Here is a 21,977-nt window from a genome sequence, read left to right on the forward strand (position 1 = left end):
TAGTTGGAAGTGGATTTTGTGTTTTTTAAGTACTATCTTGATCGGGTGGGCACAATCCTTGTGTGGGATGGACAATAGAATTGGAGCGCTTAAATGAGTGGTGGTATATTCGCAGGTGGCTAGTACATATAATTTGTAAATGCATTTACATAATTACACCGATGGATCTTGACATATATACTCCCTCCTCTCCCTTGAGCCAAACTTATCACATGAGTCTGAAATAATGCTAGTCGACTACATACAAAGAGGAGGATTGGGGAGTGGGGGGCACCATTTGCTCCGCTGTCAAAAAAAAAAACATTTAGGTTGAATATGCATAAAAACAGTTGAAAAAGTTTTGTTACGAATATAATCTCGTAATGCTGCATTCTAACTTATACCGTAGGCATCCATTGAATTGAGCAGGTATTTGCTATGTCCGTCAATTACATAACTCATTAATGATTTTACAATATAATTAAATATAGTTTCAGTACAAACTGAAGTACCAATATTCATTTTGTGGTTATTTATGGGGAAATAAATACTAAGGTCATCATGAAATACACACCTGCACAAATATTGAAAGAATTTACTGCGCACACGTGGGGAAACATATTATACAGTTAGTATGTGTTCAATAATTATGAAGTTATTTTTAGAAACTGAGTATAGTCAGTGCTCGGTTTACCTTGTTTTCGTCGATAGAGCTGGGGACGAAAGAGATGCTAGGTAAGTGAGGTTCACAGTAGTGAGAGTACAGCAGAGAAAAATTAAGCAAAATGCAGAAATTTAGACAATGTGTCTATACTAGATCTCCTGTGTTATAGGTGATTATGCTAAACAGAAAGAGGTGTTTATTTGTCCCAGGGATTCATCAAGTTCTTGCTCCTCAATCTTTCCCGTGATTAATTTTACCTGGCATATTGTTATTTCATTTTGAAAAATTCTTGCATTTCTGTCTACCCTAACCTCCTGTACTGCCACCAAAATGACGATGTATGGAACCCATTCCAGATCCTTGTTTGTTTGTTGTGTAACGAATCTTCCATACCAAAATGCTCCCATACTAAAAAACCAGAGAATATGCAAGTACAATATTATGAAGTTTAACCAATGCAAGAAAATTTTTCATCGAACAAAATAATGCTTTTGATTATTGATACTGGAAATTGAAATCAATTTTGCAACTAAAGAGAGATATAGCAAGGTATACTGCATGACCATTTTGGATCAAATCCATAATAACTACTACAGCACAGAGCACATTAAATAAAGATATATGCCAAGTATTCCATTAAGCAAAATATTTTGTAGAGAATTATGGAGTACAACATTTCTCAGTTTGAAGAAGCAAGTAAGTTTCATCGAACAAAATATATGTTTCAGATTATTACTCATACGAGAAATTTATAGCTAAAGAAGGGTACTGTTTGACCACTCTAAGATCAAACAATCCCCCTGTCGAAACATGAATTCGGCAATAATAAAACGGGGTAGCGCACGAGACCTAAAAGTGGATGGATGTGGAGACAAAGGATTTAGACAGGTTCAGGCCCTCTCAATGAGAGGTAATACCCTACTCCTATTTGGGGATTTGAATCCGCCGGGTGTGTATTGATCTGACGATCAGGTTGTCTCATATATGCCCCCTAGAGGGCCTCCTGCCCACCTTATATAGGATGGGGGGCAGGATTACAAGATAGAAACCTTAACCAATACGGTATCGGTTTCCTAAATCAGGACTTTAGGCCGTTCCGTAATATACAAGGAAACATAACACCCAAGTCATGATCTGTTACATATTACATAGATATAAGTTATCCCCTATAACTAGTCGGATAACCATGCCGTGTGGGTATGGGGTACCCATAATCTCCACAGTAGCCCCTGAGACCTTCACAGTCGGAAAGATAACCTTCTCTCGAACTAGATTACTCCAAAGCCGAGTGCTTCAATCATCTTCGTCATGGTCTCCCGAGTACTTTTACCAAATCTGAAGACTGTGGAGGGCTGAAAAATATAGTCAGGTGCATCGACTAGATGCACCTAATAGGTGTAACCCCCGACTATGTGGTTAATCGAACAAACCAAACATATAGTCAAGGAATAAATAATCCAACCAACCGAGTGGTTTTGATAATTATAGTCAACCAAGCGATTTAATATTAATATGTAGCATATGCGGTGTGAATCCCTGAATAATATGATCCAAGTGATATACCGACTGCTTTGTAAAATATGATGAGTGTAACCTAAAGTTGGCTACATTATTGAAAATTCACATAGCAAAATAGCTATAAAGAAGCTTGTATGTTGTGAATAAAGAAATTTCCAAAGTATTGGGCATACGCCATGCGCACACTGCTTTAACAGACGTGCTTAAGTCCCTAGAAGACACATGGTTCCACCACACCTGGAAATATATGGCATATGTGGTATAAAATCCGAGTAAATAAACTCATAAAGGATTTACCAACCGCCTGAAAAATGACCACAATATATAATCAGCCTAAGCCATAATATTGGTCAATAAAAATGCACACTTACGTGGCAAAAAGCAACGATATTGTATCCAATCAATTGCTTAAAAACCCAAACAGCACCATGACTATATTAAAAAGTCAGCGGGGCAGCTATATAAAGCTTTACTGTTTGACACCTTTTAAGATGCATTGTACCAACTCCTAAAAAGTTGAGTAACTGCGGTATAAAAGGATTTTAAGGTATTGGGCACTTGATCACGCGCACTTTGGCCTAAGCAAAAAGTGCCTAAGTCCCTAAAAGAACGTGACAGGCCACACCTGAAAATATGGGCTGCAGACATATTAGGCCTAGGCAAAAAAATATGCCTTCGATACCCTTTAAAGGATGACGCATATAACATGCTCCCGAGTAACAAATCTTCCGGGTAATATAGACCAAGCGTAGCTCATATGAATAGCTTCTGATCTGAGTGGTTATCCCTTATGGGATACTCCAAAATAGATGTAACAATCGAATCCCGACTGGCGCAAGTATTCAGTTGATAACCCTTACGGGGAATAATAAATAGTCCAGTCTTTGAGCATATAAAATAGACCCATGATCATGAATTCATGTTGCATGTATCCGGAGCAAGTCCAAATTGAAGATATAATACTTGTATTTGAGCTAGTAAGCCCCTGAGCACGTAGTCACAATTGTTCATTGATGGTAGCTGACGCAGTTGGCATAGAGACAAGACAACCAATATAGAGAGAATATTGCCCACCAGAGGTGGCAAAAATATTGGTGGTAGTGAAGATAGTGATACCAATCAAAAGTACTGAAGTCGCATAGCCATGGAGGCGAAGAAACCAGTCGGCAACAGTCAGGTCAGCTAGCAGTGAAGATGTAGGCGCCCAACAACAACGAAAGAACAGTCGGTGGTGACAAAAGCAAACCGACGATGAAGACGTAGACGCGCATCAACGGTGATGGCGAAATCCACCAATCATGAAGATGAAGAAAATAATCGGCGGCGACAAACGCATCCGACGGTAATGATGATTAGCGGCAACAGAGATAGCTGACTATGATGATGAAGTTTCCCATCAACGGCAGCAGAGTAGGCTATGTTGATGAGGCTTGACAAGATGTTGATGAAGATGACGATGTCGGTGATCCAGTCAATAGCGATGTAGCAGCCGATGATAACGATGAGATCCTCTATCGGCAGTTGCGTAGTAGGCCAACCGTGAAGACAAATAATTGGAGGAGAGTTGATGTTGTTGCCCAACTCGTCTAAACCGAAATATTTGAAGTTGTTGAAGTAGAATGTCTGTTCCGAAGCAAAGATGAAGATAATGACTCCTGGAGTTGACTCATTGGATGATTAATTGATTTCTTCAGCTTGACATAAAATTTGTCAAATTTTGAGCCTTATATTTGTGTAGCCCCCGACTCTTTGGTTAGTTGGGAAACAACTGAACATAGAGTCGAGAATTATAGCTTCTTGTCGTCGAGTAGTCATTGCTTGATTGAAGATATGTGTTGAAGGTGTCCAAGTAGAAATCCTGAATATTGGAGAGTCACTTGTTGTAGTAAAATATCATGGCATTGCATGCCGAGATGTCGAGGTTCACAAAGACGTCGTGGTTGGTGAAGTAGTAAAACTTGCGAAGTAGCAGCAATAGAATTTGCCAGTGCCGAAGATAATAAAGATGAAGTCGCTCCACCATGATGACAAAGTTGCATCGCCGTGATGAAGTGAACACAAGTCGGCGGCAACAGAAGCAAACTGGTAGCGAAGACGCGCAGTTGTGAAGATAAAAGCACTAGTCGGCGGCGGCATAACCAGTCGGCAACGGAAGACGATGATGTCCATCAGTAGTGGTAGCTGTATAAACCAGACGTAGAGGTGAGGGCACTAGTCAGCAGCAGACGAGACGACCGGCGGTGAAGAAGATAAGGCCAATCAACACTGGCAGAATCATGCAGCCATGGAAGTGAAGAAACCAGTCGGCAGCCATGGCAAACGTAGGCAGCTTGTGTTGAAGATACTGATGCCTATTAGTAGTGACAGCAATGTAGCCAGCCGTGAAGAAGGTAGCATCAGTTGGTGTTATAACAGGCCAGCCGTGCAGGCAGTGACACCAGTCAGCGGCGGATGCGGCGGCCGGTCGGTGAAGACGTAGACGCCCAACAACGGCAGCATAATAGGCCAGCCGTGCAGGTGGAAACACCAGTCGGCAGCGGCGAAGGCAAGCCGGTCGGTGAAGACGTAGACGCCCAACAACGGCGGCATAAAGGCCAGCCGTGCAGGCGGAAACACCAGTCGGCAGCGGCGAAGGCAAGCCGGTCGGTGAAGACGTAGACGCCCAACAACGGCGGCATAATAGGCCAGCCGTGCAGGCGGAAGCACCAGTCGGCGGCGGACGAGGCGGCCGGTCGGTGAAGACGTAGACGCCCAACAACGGCGGCATAAAGGCCAGCCGTGCAGGCGGAAACACCAGTCGGCAGCGGCGAAGGCAAGCCGGTCGGTGAAGACGTAGACGCCCAACAACGGCGGCATAAAGGCCAGCCGTGCAGGCGGGAACACCAGTCGGCGGCGGCGAAGGCAAGCCGGTCGGTGAAGACGTAGACGCCCAACAACGGCGGCATAATAGGCCAGCCGTGCAGGCGGAAGCATCAGTCGGCGGCGGACGAGGCGGCCGGTCGGTGAAGACGTAGACGCCCAACAACGGCGGCATAAAGGCCAGCCGTGCAGGCGGAAACACAAGTCGGCAGCGGGAAGGCAAGCCGGTCGGTGAAGACGTAGACGCCCAACAACGGCGGCATAAAGGCCAGCCGTGCAGGCGGAAACACCAGTCGGCGGCGGCGAAGGCAAGCCGGTCGGTGAAGACGTAGACGCCCAACAACGGCAGCATAATAGGCCAGCCGTGCAGGCGGAAACACCAGTCGGCGGCGGTCGAGGCGGCCGGTCGGTGAAGACGTAGACGCCCAACAACGGCAGCATAATAGGCCAGCCGTGCAGGCGGAAGCACCAGTCGGCGGCGGACGAGGCGGCCGGTCGGTGAAGACATAGACGCCCAACAACGGCGGCATAAAGGCCAGCCGTGCAGGCGGAAACACCAATCGGCGGCGGTCGAGGCGAGCCGGTGGTGATGTTCTGACTGATCCATTCCTGTAGCGTAAGAGATAAGCTTAAAGCCATGAATCCCTTTTATGCATATCTGGATCTGGATCCTGCAGAACAAACATATAGGATGAGTAGTATCTGATATAAATATAATACTCGAGAAAAATTCAAGCAGTTTAAAATATGTATTTCTTCTCTTGTTAATTTTGATTTCCCCGAGCAGATGACTCATTACGTTTAAACACTCTGCCCGACTAGTCATAGCCACCAAGCACTGGGAGTCGGCCTAAGCACTTCCCAAACATGCATATGAGTGACATGAGTTCGTCATTAATGGAACAAAGTTTCACGGATCGGAGTTTACTACTCGGGTACTTTTGCAATTATTAAGAGCAGAAAATAAATTTATCTCATCTCTATGCTTTTGATTTATTCCGAATAATACTTGGCACCTTGCGTTACTCGGTCCATCCAACGAGCCCCCGGGTGCTAGGAATCGGCCCAAAGGCAACCATCCATTGGCAAACCAAACGGAAAGCATAGGAAGATAGAACTCCATAACTCGATAGGTACTTTTGTACTCAGATTATGTCGCAAGCAATCAAGATAAATATTATGAAAATTGTTTAAAAAATACGATATAACATCTATAGCCCCCGACTCACTAGTCAACGGCGAACCAGTTGATGTAGTGAGGCAAAGGAAAAGACAAAATATCATATAAAGAATGAAATAAATGATGACTTAGCTTTGTCGTATTCCCTCGATGACAGCAGAAGTAGCCGATGTGGGAATAAAGCAGTCCATCAATGGTGACAAAAACACCAGTCAGCGCTAGTGGAACCAAGCCAGTGGTGTAGATGATGAAGCCCATTAACAGCGGCGGAGTCCGCCAACCGTATAGGCAAAAACACCAGTCAGTGGCGGCAGAGGCAGGCCGGCGGTGAAGTCGTAGACGCCCAACAGCGGCGGCATAATAGGCCAGCCGTGTAGGCGGAGACACCAGTCGGCGGCGACGGAGGCAGGCCGGCGGTGAAGTCGTAGACGCCCAACAGCGGCGGCATAATAGGCCAGCCGTGTAGACGGAGGCACCACTCGGCGGCGACGGAGGCAGGCCGGCGGTGAAGTCGTTGTTGTTATCAGCAATGGCGGTGGCGAAGACAAGCCGACAGAGTGGACTCGCGGCCGATCGACCGGAAAGCTGAGACGCCTCGACTCCATGACCAGCATTAATCGCCTCAATAGTGCCGCGTAATTATATGCGAACAACAACAAAAAATAGCAAGAGATTAATCTGAGATTAAAAATCAATATGATAAATAATGATAAAAATCAGATTGAGTTTCCCCCTGACTGATTTGGATCAAGTCAGAGAAGAGGAGCTTGAAGAAGTGGTCGACGGAAAGGAAGTGAAAACTCCCGAAGCGAAAACGAAGTCGGCGACTCATGAAGTTAATTCCATCGTGCTCGTTGATAGGAAACTCGACGCAACCCCTACCTGGCGCGCCAACTGTCGAAACATGAATTCGGCAATAATAAAACGGGGTAGCGCACGAGACCTAAAAGTGGATGGATGTGGAGACAAAGGATTTAGACAGGTTCAGGCCCTCTCAATGAGAGGTAATACCCTACTCCTGTTTGGGGATTTGAATCCGCCGGGTGTGTATTGATCTGACGATCAGGTTGTCTCATATATGCCCCCTAGAGGGCCTCCTGCCCACCTTATATAGGATGGGGGGCAGGATTACAAGATAGAAACCTTAACCAATACGGTATCGGTTTCCTAAATCAGGACTTTAGGCCGTTCCGTAATATACAAGGAAACATAACACCCAAGTCATGATCTGTTACATATTACATAGATATAAGTTATCCCCTATAACTAGTCGGATAACCATGCCGTGTGGGTATGGGGTACCCATAATCTCCACACCCCCTTATCACAAGAACACCAAACGTTCATAAACAAGTTAAAATCTAGTACACACTTCGTTCTGCATCATGCATGTATTGATCAGATCAACTGTCCTGTTGGTTCAGTTTATCGCAGCAGCTGCAGCACCTGCTGGTGGTGGAGGCGGAGGCGGTGGCGGAGGTGGAGCCTCTCCGCCATTGCTGCCATCTCTGTGTGCATGCTGCTGCACATACAATGGAATATCACTTGTGCCCGTTCCAGCTTTCCTCTTTTCAACTGGGCAACATATCCTATGCACACACCTAACCTTCTGCACTCATGCACTCGGCTGTTATAAACCCTCCGATCCTGATCTGACGGACACGATGTAGGTGGGGTGTTCTTTTTAGAAAAACGCCCGCATCCTCTATACAGATTTCCAGATGACCCCTTACCTTGTTTCCTCTTCTCCGTGCTCCTTCCTAGATCGATCCCCATCCCCAAATCTTCTCCCTCTCCATTGACGAACCATGCAGTGAGCAGCAGGCCGGCCGCATCACCGGCGCATGTAGTATGTTCATCGAATCATGCAGCTAACTAGACATTAAACTGGGCGGAACTCAAGCAGGGTCAGAGTCCGGCTGGCCTATAGGCAACGGTGGGGTAGCGCTCAGGTCAGGCCCAAGCTGCCTTGATGCCGTCCTTCACCACCGGCACGGCCGTACTGCTGCTCACTGCCTGGTTCGTCGCTAGCTATAGATCGAATCCATGTTATGGTGGTCGCCGCGATGGCAAGCCTCCCGCTGGCCGCATTGGATGCACTCGGAGCATTTCTCCATTCTTTTCGTTCAAAAACTTCTCCATTCAAGTATTTGTGCTTTGTGTTAACTGATTGCAAAATTATCCGTGATTGCAAAAGGCACTTAAAGTTGAATAATGAGTTGTGTCCATTTCTTAATTTATCTCGTTATTTTCATTAATTGGACATGACCTACCTAGCTTATTGTAGGCATGGCCGCTGTCGTGCCATGTTTTTTTCCTCAATCAGGCACTGCTGCTGCTTGCATGCCAGGCTCTACGTGCCGGAGAAGAGAGACCCGCTAGCCGCGATAGGAAACGGTAGGCACGTCAGTGGGAGACGATTCTTCCTGCCGCACGGAGAGGTTGAAGGTTTGGGGATGGGTGTTAACGCCAAAATGGTGTAAGCCCGAAATCATCATCGGCTTAGTCACTATCAGCTTCGGCATCTCGGAATCAGCCGATGAGAATTATCAAGTCGCCAACAGTCGGATTCTTGGAGGATTCGGTTAAGGAAACTTATCTAGAAGAGACCGAGTTCAAGGAGGATGTAACATGACAAGTTATCTATTAATTAGGAATAGTTTGTTAGTTTCCTTTTATCTTTAGAAAAGTATGTTTAGTGTCCGATAAGGACTTTGTGTTTTCCTTTTATCTTTAGGAAAGTTTCTTTCTTGTCCTACAAGGAAGAGTATCTACCCATGGGTATAAATATGTACACCCGGGGTCATTGTAAAGTATCTCTCGATCAATATAACTACTCTCGGCGCATCACCACTCTCTTTTCCGAAGTTTTTACTTATCAACCGGCGGAATTTGGCACCTGACGCGGGGCTGCGTCAGTTCAGTTCGATCTCCGGCGAAGGGGTAAGTCATACGTTCCGCTGGCCTTGGTGAATCTATCGGCTACGTTGGTGTTGTTCAAGGCTGCATCGCTTCGATCTCTTGGATCGCTCTGGTTTGGATGATATATTTGCCTACCTGATTTATGAACTCTATCTCTAATTGCATTGTGTTTAGAGACGCATCAGTTTAGTTAGGACTGTCTTAGTTAGGTCCGATCTTCTGTCTTAGCCGATATATCTCTAGAATCACAATGTTGTTCTAAATAGATTTGTTATATCCATCATATTAGATAGATCTATCGGCTCATCGAGTATTAAATTATCATATACAATTTCGTGCTGTGTCGGTTAGGTTCGACCTTCTAGATTGTTGTTGATAATATAGATCTTGTTAAGCCGATAGGTTTATGCTAGTGTTTTATCGGGGTGTTAGCCGATAAGTTATCTGGACATTGCATCGGCTTATAAGCTTGCTGTGCTTTGGGGCACAGGGCGCGTACGAGGTGGTGTCGGTGGCATTGGTGCATCAGCCTCTGGGACTGCGGGCTGGTTGTTCTCGAGAGGTGCATCCATTGATTAGCTACTTCCTCCGTTCCACAATGTAAGTCATTCTAGCATTTTCTATATTCATTGATGCTAATAAATCTAGATAAATATATATGTCTAGATTCATTAACATCAATATGAATATGGGAAATGCTAGAATAATTTACATTGTGAAACGGAAGGAGTAGCTAGCAAGGGCTAGAGATTAAATTTGGATGGATGGATGGAGAAGAGGGATTTCTTGATGTGTTTATATGGAAGGCATGCAATTGTTAGTTACAGTAATTCATGGATAGCTGTTACAACTCACCAACAGATAAGCAGCAGGAAAATGTAGTCACGATACAAATTAATTAATTGTCTTCCAAAATTGAGGGTCACACGTTATTCTCTTCCTGTTTTGGAATTTACATTTGAATCTGAAGATATTTCAGTACTATAGAATTTTAACGCTAAAATATATATGCATTCGTGCTTAATACAGTTAATGAGTTATGTACAGATTAATGAGTTATGCATCATTAATGAGTTATGAGGAATCGGGGCAATCCTCAGAGACAGTTCCGGCGGACCCATTTTTGCTTGCTGCAGGCCTCTGCAGAAATGCTCTGGAGCGCTGGAAGCAGAGCTCCGTGCTTGCGCTGATGGATTGGTGAAAGCGTTCCAGTGGACGATGCTACCGATCGTGGTAGAAACCGACTGTATGTCGGTTATCCAAATGCTGAATGAGAGAGGGAGAGATCTCCCCGCAAAAAAAAAAAAAAAAAAAAAAAAAAAAGAGAAAGGGAGAGATCGATCAGAACTAGCCAATCTTGTTCAGGAGGCAAAACTCATCATGGAAGGGGACAGAAATCTTCATTAAGAAAGTTCAGCGCAGTCAGAATCGGATTAGTCATTTTCTTGCTAATAAGGCTAGGGTTGAGTCCTTGTCCGGTTTCTGGTTGGAAGAGGATTGTAAGTCCATATTACAGCTAGGCTGTGATGACTTTTTAAATGAGTAATACATTATCTTCCCCGCAAAAAAAAAAAGAGTTATGTAGCTAATGAACCTGTACTTGTGCAATTCATTGGTTGCTTACATATAAAATACTGTGAATTCTATACCAATATTCACATTGCTACCCAGCTAAAAACAGGAATAGAATTTGAGATTTTTGCGAAAACATCGGTACACGGTTTCTATTTTGGAGGGGGGGGGGGGTGTTCCTGTTTCAACAGTATCAAGATTAAGATCGAATGGACAAGAGTATGTACCTAGTAATTTACTATTACTTTATTAGATGAACTAAAACTAGTAGGGTATATATAGGCCTTTTTAATTCATTTATCTTTGAACCGTACTATCATGTTTCTTATTTAACAATATTTTAAGTAAATTAATCGGTTATTTCTCACGCAAATTAAATGTGTGCAGAGAGAGAGAGATCAGAGAGATGCTGTTTGACTTTCAAACCAGTGCACTAGAGCTTGTGTATTAGTGTTGAAACTAAATTAGATGACATAAGTTGAATGAAAACAAGATTAATTAGAAAAGCTAGAGGTCACAACTAACAATATACTAGTACGCATGGATTCCCTCGAAATTTTAACAAAACTAGTAATTACGTTCAAACGGAAATGGAAAGGAATGAAGATGAGATATTGAGATAAAAATAATATAGTTTTTAAGAAAATAGATTAACTATGAAGACGAGATGTGATAAAATTATGCCAGTTTAACAGAGGACTAGCTACTCACAATGTCTAATATTTGTTTGAATGTTCCTTGAAAGCAATCCTTAGTCATTTTAGTGCACATCAAGTATGAATGCATAGAAAATCAGAAAACACAACACACAGGGGCACACTTCATTCTTGATGTTGAACGCTAATTAAGATTATTCCACACTAAAAATTTAGGCATGACGCACTCATGTTGAACGCTAACCCCACACAGTTTTCGCCATAATACTTGTTCACGTTTAGTTCTCATGGTTTACGCTTTGCCAGACCTTGGGAATATTACTTTATGTCGATCGTCTCGTATTTTTACCATGGGTGGTTTGGCTAAGAGAGATGGAACAAGATTGTTGTTTTCTATTTTTTTTTTCTAAATATAAAGGGTTACAAAGGAAAACTTATGAATTGCATTTTTAACATTTTAAGGGCAAATAAATTTCAAGTTTTAAACTTTTGGGATATGTGGTATATATGGTTTTGTGATATATTATATTGTGTTATGTTGCTTTCAAAGGGTATATGACTAGCAAATCATGCAGCTAGCCATTAAAAAGGGAAAAATATAAATCATTTCCATGGACATCACTAATAGCTCAAAATAGCCAACTGTTATAGACGAAGTCCTGAGACAAGTGTAAGATCTAGTCTAACAAGACTATAACGGCTCACAATTCTAAGCCATCATTGATATCACTGATATATACTAATCAATGATGGCTTGGGATAGCGACCATCACAGATAGTAAGACTTATTTGTAACGGTTTGTAATCCTAAGCCATTAGAGAGATCAGATAACAGTAACAACAGATAAGCCCCCTAATCATCGACCAATAGTCTGTGTAACGGCTGCCCAAGCCAAAGCATGATATGATTTTGAGCCGTTAGTGATGAGTGGTATTGTGGCAGTGTTAGAAAATGTGGATTATAAACTTTATGGGAATAATAATCCTATTATGAACATGCATGAAACTGAAACCTAATTATTATTTTCTTCCTAGAAATAAGCAACAGGAGGACTTGCAACTACAGCATTTTCATGGGGGCAAAATAATCTCCCATCCCGCCCCTTGGGAAAGTCCCGTTTGGAGAACAGGGATCCATATTGCCATCCCTACATGAAGCCATCGTCATTCTATCTTTCACACACACTAAACATTAAATCTAGCACAACCTCATATCATAAGTGGAATAAACAACCATGGCAGAAGTAATACCAACACATTATTTTACTAAACAAATTAAAACCACTGGAATTGATGATATTAAAAGGGCAGTACTATTACATCCAATTTGGTCTGATATGAATTAAAGTTCACACATACAGTAGAGAATATAGCATGAACCTAATATGCCCAAACAACACAACTAAATTGTATTTATTAGAATAAAGCATAAAGCTACCGTCGACATGTAACTATCATTTGCGAAGTATGCAAACATTCTCCAGAACCTCGATTAGTAGAATTGGGTATAAACTCTTAAACTGATGATACTCTGGTGTTCCAGTCACCGTTTCCAGTGTGTTCGGATTGGCAATGAAGGAGAAGCATGCCTGTTTGAGCATGTCGCACTGGTGCTGATCAGCGAGAAGCAATATAACCATCACGCTCTTCACATCAATATCCAGGCAAAGCTTCGTCTCGCAGATGGCCTTCAGCCTTTCCAGCCCATAACAGTCAGCAGCACGAAGCAAGTTATGAGTTGTGTTATCAAACCACATCAATGGGCTAGGGTTCATCGACGAATCCATCACTTCTGCATACGACAATATGATATACATATACCGCAAGAATCAGATATACATATATTGAAGAAATCCAGAAGGTAATTAATTACAAGATCAGAGTTTCTCGAATTAAAAATAAAATATAACTGATGCGATGATGGTGTACAAACATAAATACTCGACATTATAGACTTATATATAGAGGCAAGCTATCGCTGGAGCTAGCAATAGGAACTCGTATGTGACTTACGTTCAAGTTGCTCTTGTTGTTGGTAGATCCATCCCGGCTGGATCCACGGCCGATAGATGCGCTACCCCATGACCTCTGGCTGCCGGGATCGCAGAAGACGAGGGAGAGAGGGAGGAGAGGAGGGGGATCCACGAGCTCGCCGCAGCCGCCGCTCACCGTCGCCGTGGCTGTGATCGCTCCCGAGGGCGGCGGTGCCAAATATGTCGCCTGCTCCCGAGGTTGGGGGCGGCAAATCCGCACTCCGCGGTCGCTACGAGGGCGGGGGCTGCAGATCTGCTCGTCACCGTTGGCGGGGAGACGGCGGATCCACGCGCTGGTCTCCCACTCCCGCTGTCGACACTCCTGAGGTTGGGTAAAGCAGATCCGCGCGCCGCCATCACTCTCGAGGACGGGGGTGGCAGATCCGCTCGCCGGCCGCCCGCTCCCGCCGCCACCACCCGCCGGCCGCCCGCCCGCTTGCCCGCCATCGTTGGTGCCGTAGTCGTCCCTCGTCGCACTCGGTGAGGAGGCGAAGAGAGGAGAAAAGGAGAGAGCAAAGGAGAGGAGAGGAGGAGGAAGGAAGGGAGAGAGTGGAGAGGAGTTAAAAAGTTTGAAGTGATGAGAAAATATCTCTGAGAAGAGGAAGGGTATTTTTCCATGCGGTTCACTTAAGAGACCTACATGCAAAAATGCGGTCCTTTAAGAGGACCGCATGAGAAAATAGGCTCATTTTTTCATGTGGCCCCTTAAGAGGCCCATCTACGAAAATAAATTTTTGGATGCGGGCCTCATAAAGAGTCATTTGCGAAAATAAGGGTTCGATTTTTTGATGCGACTTATTACGGTCCACTTGCAATCTACAAGGGCTCTCGTATAGAAAAATCTTTTTTTAGTAGTGTGTATTCCACAAGCATATCATTAATTAGCATAAAGAACATATGCATAGTGTGTAAGTGTGCCGAAAATTAAAATCCAAGCGTATTAATGTAAGTAATCATCTGTTTCCTTGTTAGCAATCGATCTGAGCAACCAGGAGGGCATATGATGATTATCATAGCATTAATTAAAACTGACATGTCTTTATCCTAAAAAAACAATGTGGTGCTTACAATGTGATTTCCATGAATGTTTACCTTGCTCACATGAAGATATATCATGTTCTGGATTTGTTTTGATAGGGAGGGAGAGATTTCTTGTTATGTTAACACATGCACTAGCAGCAGAATACAACTGCAGCTATAAGCATTAGAACTCACATGATGCAGAGGGCTACTTTTGCATTGTGGATTGCTACTATTCCTACTTTTCTTTCCAAAGTAACACACAATTAATTTTACTAGGAAAAATTTGGGCATCCATAATACATTAAAAATTAAAATCAAACAAGAAACTTGAACCGGCTCCAAACGGATGCCACCACAAGTATAGACCCATACATGCAATCATAGATAGCATATATGCAAAACAACCATCCGCGTGGATCTTGAATCTTCCACGCCACTCTAGGTGAGTAACCCACTAATGAATGCATATTCGCTCGACATGCCTTTGCATTATGGCGGGTATCCAAACGCATGTGATGATTTTTGGTATCAGCCACTACAACATTACTCTGAAGAATCTAACCTATATACCTAGATTACAAGGAATGACTATGGTTCAAAAATTATCAAAGAAAAGTCATAACATATTAAATAGCTAGATGGTAATTAATTTAATAGGATTAATACTCTTCATAAATAATTAAAGCATAATAGATTGTAAAGAGTAGATCATGACTTGCCTTATGGATCAAGGGCTTTGCTAACGTTATCGTCGTGTTCTTGCTCCACCTAGCTCTTGCAGCTCTGCGGTTCTATCGCTGTGATCTAACATAAATACACAAAAACAACAATAATAAACCTACAAGAAAATACTACGAATGAACGGTAAAAGAAATATAAATATAAATATAAATATAAATAAATAAATAAATAAATAAATAAAAATATATATATATATATAATTTTCTATGTCACTCTAGGTGAGTAACCCACTAATCAATGTGTATTGGCTTGACATGCCTTTGCATGATGGCAGGTATATGATATATCCAAGTGTGTGTGATGATTTTTGTTATATTAGCCACTACAACATTACTCTCAAGAATTTAAACCTATACCTAGTTTACAAGGAACCATCCTATGACATTATCAAAGAAGAATCATAACATATTAAACAAATAGATGGTAATTAATCTAACAAGATTAATACTCTTCAGAAATAATTAGAAAATAAAATAACTATAGCAGGCTAGCTTTGTAGGTGTTTGATATAGTGCAAGGAGTAGGTCATGACTTGCCTTGCAGAACAAGGGCTTTAATTTGCTAACGTCAGCGTAGCCTTCTTGGTCCACCTAGCTCTTGCCCCTCCGACGATTCTATCGCTGTGATCTAGCATAAACACACAAAAACAACAACAAATAAACATACGAGAAAATACTACAAATGAATAGTAAAAAATATAAAAATATATAATCTTCAGTGTCACTCTAGGTGAGTAACCCACTAATCAATGTGTATTGGCTTGACATGCCTTTGCATGAGATATGGCAGGTATATCCAAGTGTGTGAGATGATTTTTGGTACATTAGCCACTACAACATTTCTCTCAAGAATTTAAACATGTACCTAGTTTTCAAGGAACCATGGTTTGACGATTATCAAAGAAGAATTAATCATAACATGTATTAAATAAATAGATGGTAACTAATCAAACGAGATTACTCTTCATAAATAAGTACAAAATAAAATAACTATAGCAGGCTTTTGTAGGTGCATGTTTGATATAGTGGAAGGAGGAGGTCATGTCTTGCCGCCCGGATGGTTCTGTTGGTGTGATCTAGCATGCATGAACACACAAAGCAACAACAAATAAACCAACAAGAAAATACTACAAACGAACAGTAAAAGAAATATCGAAAAATATATAATGGAGCAGCAATTAATTAATAAAGAAAAGCTAGCTAGTGAACCGAAGGTTAAGGATCATTTTATGATATCTGTGGTGCACATATGGACAGGGTGAGGTGAAGAGTTGGGTGTAATATGGTGGACTATTGAGAACCAGAACTGAACCGGCTTAAAATTGAGTGAACCCACATAAGAACCGGTTCGGCTCAGCCTCGGGCTAACCGTGACAGTTCATCGGCTCGGCTCGGCTCGACCAATGCAAGTAGCTAGTAGGAACAGTACTGCCGCCTCTTCCACGTCGATCGGCTCGGCTCGATGGACGGAGCAGAGGCGGCGGCGGAAGTCGACGTCCACAAGATCGAATCAGCGGCGGCCGGAGCGGGAGACGACGAAGCGACGACCGGCGAGAGAGCTCGGGTGGAAATCTTGGCCGATCCATGGAGGCGTCCAGCCCGAGGTCGAGGAACCCATTTCCGCCTGGCGCCGTTTGTAGTCGCGCCGGTGGCTAAGCTAGCTTTGCGACGGTGCCGGTGAAGACGAACGAAGAGGGAGCTAGGGGGGAAGTGAGGGGAGGAACCATTACCGGCCGGGTCGAGGCGGCGCCGTACGCTCGCGAGACGAGACTGGCTGCGGCGGCGGCGGCGGCGGTGGCGGCGGAAGCGGGAATTTGGGGGAATGGATCGAGAGAGAGAAGAGAAGCTCCAGGTTTTCCACGGTGGCGCCCTCGCCTCGCCGGTTTAAATAGCTCGGCTGAGAGAGGAGGGATCGACGGCGGCGACGAGCTTGGGCTTTCCGTTGAGATGCATGCTGGACGAACGCTTTAGGGTTTTTCTGGGGACCACGAGGAGCGGAGCGCCAGCAGCAGGTAGCGCTTGTGTCGGCGGTCTGGACAAGCGGCCGCTGCTTTTCAGGCTGGGCTGGGCTGGGCTGGGCTGGGCCGAGCGCCTGGATTATTCTCACTATTATCTGCTGAGAAATATCAAATCTAATTTGTTGCAGAATGTAGCTGCAGCTTGCAAGAACTCCCCATTTGTTGTAAACCCCCAATTATTAACTGTTTAATTCACTTGCGCGCTTTTGTCAAACACGATTAGGCTCGGGCGCCCAAGATGCTTAACGAAATATCGGACGCCTTCTTAGTTACTCATTCTGCATTTCCTTTTCTCCACCACCGACCTCACCCGCGCCACCTCCTCTCCCTTAACGACCTCGCCCGCGTCACCTCCTCTCCCCCGCCAACACCGCCTGCGTCGGCTTTTGCTGCGTCATCACCAAGAACTCCTTCCTCCACTGGATCCTCACCATCAAACCACCCGCCCCCACTGCTCAGCTTCCTTGACATTGGCAGCGGCTCTGTCCCCATGGAGCCGCCCCACCCCTGTGCTCCCCTCGCGGGTTCATCGCCACCACTGCCCTCAATATCGTCGATTTCACCTACCCTTTCCTCCCATCATCCGTGGATCTCTCGTGCCACCATGACATCCTCGACAGTCGCGCCCTTGATGGATATGGATTCATTGATGTTTTAGTAGGTGAAATTCGATGTTTCATATGTTACACCAAAATGTTTCAGTAGTAGTTCAAATGTGTTTCATCATTTCAAGAGATTGAAACATTTTCGATCTAGCCCTGTTCTTTTCTCCAACAAAAGTTGGATAAACTTTTGGATACTTGTGGCACGCTTTTCAAACTGTTAAACGGTGTGTTTCGTGCGAAAACTTTCTATATGAAAGTTGTTCTAAAATATCAGATTAATCAATTATTCAAGTTTGTAATAATTAAAACTCAATTAATCACATGTTATTACCACCTCGTTTTACGTGAAACGCTTAATTTTATCTTCATATTTATCTTCACGATATTCAAACACCACCCAGGATAAAGATGAAACATTTTTTTCCCGATTAGTGAAACAACACCCGATTTTTGAAAAACAATGAAAAACAAATAGGGCGTCTGATTTGTAGTTGCTTCGCGCCTTTATATACCTACATGTCACAGATACACCCGTATATACATACAATATGTAGTCTTGTAGAGCCAGAACGATTGGGCATACTTCATATATATCTACACACAACTATTTAACACCCTAGAGGGGATGTCCCTCCCCTAGCTTGTTTGTCCACCAACCATCCAAATAATTATAAATTTTTTTAAAAGAATTTGACAACATTCATACATCATATACATTCATACCCGAATTTATTCTTTTATTTTCTCAATATGTAGGTCGAAATTGAAATTGATTTTTGTGGAGTGACAGATGTCACTATATTCCACATTATCAATGTTTTTCATTTTTTTAATATTGTACTTGATTATATTTGAAAAAAAAGGTACACGAGGGGACATTCTCTCGAGAGATTAGAATCCATTCACATGAAAATAGCAACGACGGACATTTTCACTAGTTGAAAAACATTTTGGACAATTTTCTGCTACCTGATAGTTGTGCACATAAGGTAGCTTCTTATGCACTTTGTTTTATTCCCTAAGGCCTTGTTCGGTTTGGAGAGGATTGAAGAGGATAAGAGGGGATTGAGGGAGAATAATTCCACACCACAATAGGTGTGGAATAAATCCCCTCTAATCTCTTCCTCATGGAGATTAACCGAACAAGGCCTAAAGGAAGAGTTAAGCTTAATCTTTCCTTTCCCTGGAAAAACGAGGGGAGAAAGTAAAACAGCTTTCTACTTAAAAAACCAGACATGCACACAGCACAACACTTTCAAGTTGAACCAACGAAAGTAATTTTTCATCGAACAAAATATGCTCTGGATTATTCATACTGGACAATCATTTTTTTATGACTAAAGATAGCTAGCAACTGCATGACCATTTTGGATCAAAAGCGGCCGTAATAGTTACTATAAAGCACAGAGCTCGTCAAACAGTCGCAGAACAAAAAAAAAAAAACAAAAACAAATAGTGGATTAACCAAAATATTCTGTAGAGAGCTATGGAGTACAATATTCTTTTAGTTTGAAGAAGCAAAGTAAGTATCATCGAACAAAATATGTTTTACATGATTTACATCATTAATTATTCATACCTGAAATTTATAGTTAAAGAAGTGTACTGTTTGTGACAACTCTAAGATCAAAACAAACCCTTATCACTAAACATGCATAAAAAACTAGTTCAGTTCTAGGCATCATGAACGCTGTCCAAACTGATATTCAAGTACCAGCTGCAGTGAACTGAGCTAGCTAGACTGTCGATCTGATCAATCCGTTCATGATGCCTAGAACTAAACTACTACCTCCGTTCTAAAATATAGTAATTTTTAGCTATGAATCTGGACACACAGTTATCCAGATTCATAACTAAAAATATTTATATTTTAAAACGGAGGGAGGGAGTAGTTTTCAATCTGTTCATGATGCCCAGAAATGAAGGCATGCCTTCATTTTAATCGCGCGCTAGCTCTAGCTTTCGTGATGATCAACCTGCATATATATGGCAATCAGAATCTCCCGTACGTGTTAAGGAATAAATATGACATCAAATGTATAATCGTTGGATCGGGACCTAGCTAGATGCACCACGATGATGTATAAAACAATACTATATATTAATCTCGTCAGAATTACCTCTAGCTTTTGGATATTGTTTTCATTTATTCGAGTTTCATGGCTAACACAGAAGTCTTAGTGCACTGTTTTGCAGGTCGAAGATCACTTTCTCCTCTCTCTATATATATACATATGCACACATTAATCTCAAAAAAACATATGCACACATTTACGTGAGAAATCAGCAATAAATTTATTTAAAATATTGTTAAATAAGAAACTGATCTTACTGTTCAAAGCTAAAAAATCTAATAAAAAGGGGTACCCTACTAAGTTTAGTGCATCTAAAAGCAAGCGCACATACTTGTTTATTCTAATTCTTGATACTGCCAAAATAGGACCGCCACACGCCACACGGTGGGTTGCTATTGTCGCAAAAATCAATTGAAAATTATGTTGCCCGACCTGTTTTTAACCGGTGTAGTATATGTGGATATTGGTATAAAATTCAAAATATTTCAAATATAGGCAACCATAGAATTGCACAGGTATTTCCTCCATCCCAAAATACAATCATTTCTTGGTTCTTTTGCAAAAACTAAGTTAAAGGAAAAATATCCACTTTAGTCACTTTAGTGGTCTACTTTTAAATTTTTAAAATTGCTTAGATTATTTTTCCAAAGTATCTCACTACAAATTTTATGCGTTGGAATCAGTAGCATATAAATGCTTATATTGTGGTATAAATTCTAAATCCTAGAAATGTTTATACTACCAATAAACCCTATTGGGACGGTATCAGAGGTGCTGGTACATAAAAAATGCACCTATGAGGCTTTCCTCATACAAATAAAAACGGACACCTATATATAACCAATCATTGGTGCCTGTCCATTAAAAAGCCAACACCAATAGTCATAGATGTCGGTTCTTATAATAAAACGATATCTATAAACATTACATGGGTGCCAGTTCTTATAATAAACCGGCACCTATGAGTGCAACGCAATATATATCGGTATATATCTGTGTATGTGTTTTGTACCGAACTTTTTCATATGAACTCAGATAAATGAACATTATAACAAATCTACAGAGCTTGATGAGATTTACAACCTAGTAGATCACTTTTTGATTCGAGGTCGTTTGGATGTATGAAAATGTGTTATAAGTTCTCAGATCTATTTAGATCTATTTAAAATTTCTCAACAACAATAAATTAAAATCATAGTACAGGTATTCCATGTTTTCTTCTTTCACACACACACTACACATGAAATGGCTGTTACATTCTGCATGCTTATGGAAAATGGCAATTACATTTTTTAACCTGGAAAATGACAGTAACATTTTTTTTACCAGGAAAATGGCTGTTACATTTTTTGACTTGGAAAACCACTGGAGGAGATGATGATATTAAAAGGGAAGTACTGCTATATATTACATCCAAAATGGTCCGATATAAAGTTCACACATACAGTAGAGAATACAGCATAAAGCTAAAATGCCCAAACAACACATCTATTGTATTTAGAGTATGGCATAAAGCTAATATTCACAAATAAAATCATAATTCATATATTGCCCAAATTTGACTGAATAGCTACCGTCGACATGTAGCTATCATTTGCAAAGTATGCACACACTCTCCAGAAGCTCGATTAGCAGACTTGGGTATAAACTTTTAAGCTGATCATACTCTGGGGTTCCAATCACCATTTCCATTGTGTTCGATCGGAGTGGCAAGGAAAGAGAAGCAAGCCTTGTTTGAGCATGTTGCACTTGTGCTGATCAGCTAGAAGTAATATAACTATCACGCTCTTCACATCAAGTATCCAGGCAAAGCTTCATCTCGCAGATGGCCTTCAGCCTTTCCAGTCCACACTCACTAGAACGGATACCCTCATCTCAATCGGGCGGTAAGCCCCATCTCAATCTGGCACAGCGTCCGTCACAGGCTAGAAGTCGCTGATGTGAAGAGTTATCTCAATCGGGCAAACGGCCGTCACGAATGAATATATCTCAATCGGGTCCTAAGTAAAGCCCGTCACAGATAGCTTTGACCCAGACGACCAGTCAAACTATAGCCCGTCACAGATGACCTATCTCTATCAGGCCACAACTAGCGCCCGTCACAGATGACTACTAACCTTTATCGGGCCTAAA

General features: G+C 42.3%; 1 long non-coding RNA gene across 1 annotated transcript; it reads right to left on the minus strand.

Annotated features, from left to right (window-relative positions):
* Nucleotides 1-12,625: 12,625 nt before the first annotated feature.
* Nucleotides 12,626-17,119, minus strand: LOC136351498 (uncharacterized). Its single transcript, XR_010734705.1, has 4 exons — nucleotides 16,877-17,119; nucleotides 15,684-15,774; nucleotides 15,126-15,210; nucleotides 12,626-13,142 (listed from the first exon to the last, which is right to left on the minus strand). It is a non-coding gene; the product is annotated as an uncharacterized lncRNA (long non-coding RNA).
* Nucleotides 17,120-21,977: the final 4,858 nt, after the last annotated feature.

Source organism: Oryza sativa, chromosome 8, assembly GCF_034140825.1.
Source record: "Oryza sativa Japonica Group chromosome 8, ASM3414082v1".
Lineage (NCBI taxonomy): Eukaryota > Viridiplantae > Streptophyta > Magnoliopsida > Poales > Poaceae > Oryza > Oryza sativa.